Here is a 3603-nt window from a genome sequence, read left to right on the forward strand (position 1 = left end):
AGACGATATCAATTTATGATTAACGAACAATATGCAAACACGAGAAAGAACAATATCATACTAACATGTCCCTAATTAGTCAATCATTCAGAAGAAAAAATATAATCATAGTCATGAAATTAAGAATAATTAATTAAGCCAATGTCAAGTCTAAGCTTCTCAAATTGTTTCCTTTCAAGTGGTTTAGTAAATATATCGGCTATTTGATCTTCGGTTTTGCAAAAGATAAGTTTAACATTCCCTTGTTCTACATGGTCTCGAATGAAATGATGACGAATCTCAATATGCTTAGTCTTATAATGTTGAATTGGATTTTTAGAAATATTTATTGCACTCGTATTATCACACATTATGGGAACAGAGTCATAAATAATTCCAAAGTCAAGTAGTTGTTGTTTTACTCATAGAAGTTGAGAGCAACAATGAGCGGCGCTAACATACTCACTTTCGGCCGTTGAAAGAGCAACCGTGTTTTGTTTTTTGAGCCCCACGAAATCAAGCAAGGACCCAAGAACGTGGCAATTCCGGAAGTGCTCTTTCGGTCAACGCTACACCCCGCATAGTCCGCATCGGAATATCCTAGAAGATCAAAAGGACAATGTATGGGGTACCATAAATAAAGTTCTTGTGTTCCAATCAAATATCGAAGAATACGTTTAACCGCTTTGAAATGAGATTCTTTCGGATTTGATTGGAATCTAGCACATAAACAAACGCTAAAAAGAATGTCGGGACGACTTGCGGTCAAATAGAGAAGTGATCCAATCATACCTCGATCCAATCATAGGTGTAGGAAGTGAGCTTCCATTAGTCATCCCAAATTTCTTAAGCATTTATTTAATGTACTTTTGTTGATGGATCATAATGTCTTTTCTATAATAATAAAACCCAACTAAAAAATATTTTTACAATCCCTTTCCCTTAATAAAACATAAGAGACATGGCCAAGAATATTGTTGTTGTTGGTATATCACTAATATGCGTGGTGGCATGTGTGGTTGCAGTCACAGTTGGTGTAACCAAGTTCGGTCCCACCAACAGCTCCAACGACCAAGGTGGAGAAGCCGATCGTATCGCTTCTTCCACCAAGGCTGTCCAAAGCATTGGTCAACCAACTCAATACAGAGAGGTATGTGAGAGCTCTTTGACTTCTTCAGCCGGTAATACCTCTGATCCTAAGGAACTGGTGAAGGCCGCTTTTAAGGTTGCCAAGGAAGAAATTATTAAAGCCTTGGAGAAATCAGGTACATCTACTATTAAAGTGAAATGTTAATAGATACGGAGTACATTTTTCACATTGTACATGTTTCTAATTAACACTCCCTTTAATGTTAAATTGGCAATAGGTACTATTAAGGCGGCAAAAGAGGATCCTCGAGCTGCAGAAGGTCTAGAGATATGCAAGGAAGTGATTGAGTATGCCGTCGGTGACCTTGAGAGGACGGTGGAGTCAGTGGGTGCATTCTCTCTGGACAACATCGACGCTTTCCTCGAAGATCTTAAAGTTTGGACAGGTGGAGTCGTTACATACCAAGAGGTTTGCTTCAATGCCTTCAGGAACTCCACATCCGATGCAGGACAAAAAATGCGTCAACTCTTTAACGTGTCCAAAGAACTAACTAGCAATGCACTTACCATTATCACTGAGGTTAAGTCCATTTTGACATACCTTGACATTCCCGGGCTTGACATTTCCGGTATGACTGGAAGTACAACAGATAACGGAACTCCTCATCATCGTATCCTAAGTAAGCCTGGTAAGGGTGCATGGATTGCTGGAGAGGTCCCGGCTTGGGTTAATGACCCAAGGCGTCGCATAATGGATGTCCTAATCTCCCAGATCAAACCTAATGCAGTTGTTACCCAAGATGGTTCTGGACAATATAAAACTATCGGTGATGCTTTAAGCGATGTCCCACCAAAGAATGTTGATCCTTTCATCATTCACATTAAGGCCGGAGTTTACCACGAACATGTTACAGTTGATAAGAAGAAGATGAATGTTATCTTTATTGGCGATGGTCCTACTAAGACAATCATTACGGGAAACAAGAATTTTGCTGCTGTGTCCAAACATTTAAGACAGCCACCGTTGGTATGTTCTTTTTATTTGACTATACAACATATATCCTAGATCACACTTTCACCACATTTTTTTTTGTATTTATCTCAATTTCCTACATTTGTTCAAAATTTTAGTTGCAATTGGAGATGGATTCATGGCTAGGGACATTGGGTTTGAGAACACAGCTGGAGAAACGGGACACTAGGCAGTGGCACTACGTGTGGTGAGCGATTTTGCAATCTTATACAACTGCAGATTCGACGGATACCAAGATACACTTTACGCGATGAAGGGATGCCAATTTTATCGCGATTGCACCATCATCGGAACAATTGACTTCATCTTTGGTGACGCTCAGCGGTGTTCCAAAACGTAAAATGCTAGTTAGGAAACCTATGGAAAATCAAAGGAATATGGTCACCGCACAAGGTAGACATGAGCCAAATGGACTGGTGTTTTTGTGCTCCAAGGTTTCACTATTTCCAGACACCGGATTATATGCCAATCAAGGACAAGAATCCATCCTACTTGGGTTGACCATGTAAAGAGTACTCGAGGACAATCGTGATGAATTCCATGATCGAGGACGTTATTGCGCGGAAGGATGGATTCCGTGGGTAGGAACTTTTGCACTTGATACTTTATATTATGCTGAGTATCAAAACAAAGGTCAGTGCAAATCAAGCACAAAGGGTTAAGTGGGTTGGTCTTAAAACTTTGAGTGGAGCACAAGCAGATGCTTTCACCTTTCGCTAAGTTGTTTAGCAATCTTGATAAGTGGATCTCACAACTGGTGTACCTTATCTTTGGTGCCGCATTTTACGCTTAGACACTCTTATTTTTTAGACTCTTGTATTAACGGATGAACTTATTTTGTTGATGATGATTTTTCCGGGGATAAGGGATGTAAAATTATTTTTTTTTTTTTATAATATAATCACACCATAGTTATTGTTGGGTAATTATTTACGAAAATATATTTCCACAAGTATCGAAAAACTTAAAGTGATGAATATTAGGGGGAACCACTAATACTTTCATCTAATACTTTTGATGAAAGTATTAGTATTCGATCTTTAACTTTGTATTTTCATCATTTTCATAACTTATTATTTACCCTCTTAAAGATGGATGATTTCAATAATTTTTTTTCATATGGTCCATTTAATTAATATTCGCATCCTATAGTTTTAGTAGGTCTGGATATTTTAAACCCAAGCCTAAGGTAATAGATGCTCCTTTAATTATTAAAAAATATTCTATACGTTTTTTTTGTCAATAACGTCAAATAGAAATGTCGTAAATTACACTTAAAGTATCACCTAGTGTTACTTTTGGTGTGGATAGGAGGGAATACCATATGTTAAGATATACTAACAAAAATAAAACATATACGATTTATGTATGTTCTAATAATTTCACATTCGACTCTTTGCAAATAAAAATTAATAAATAAATAAAGACAAAAAAAAGATCAAACAAAAACAAAACTTAGTCAATATTTGAATACTAAATTAAATCTAGGGTAATATAACCTA

The 3603-nt window shown here is 37.1% G+C and overlaps 1 pseudogene; it reads left to right on the forward strand.

Moving 5' to 3' along the window:
* Positions 1 to 883: 883 nt before the first annotated feature.
* On the forward strand, positions 884 to 2894 carry LOC141655413 (pectinesterase-like; annotated as a pseudogene).
* The last annotated feature ends 709 nt before the right edge of the window (positions 2895 to 3603 follow it).

Source organism: Silene latifolia, chromosome 5 (genome assembly GCF_048544455.1).
Source record: "Silene latifolia isolate original U9 population chromosome 5, ASM4854445v1, whole genome shotgun sequence".
NCBI lineage: Eukaryota > Viridiplantae > Streptophyta > Magnoliopsida > Caryophyllales > Caryophyllaceae > Silene > Silene latifolia.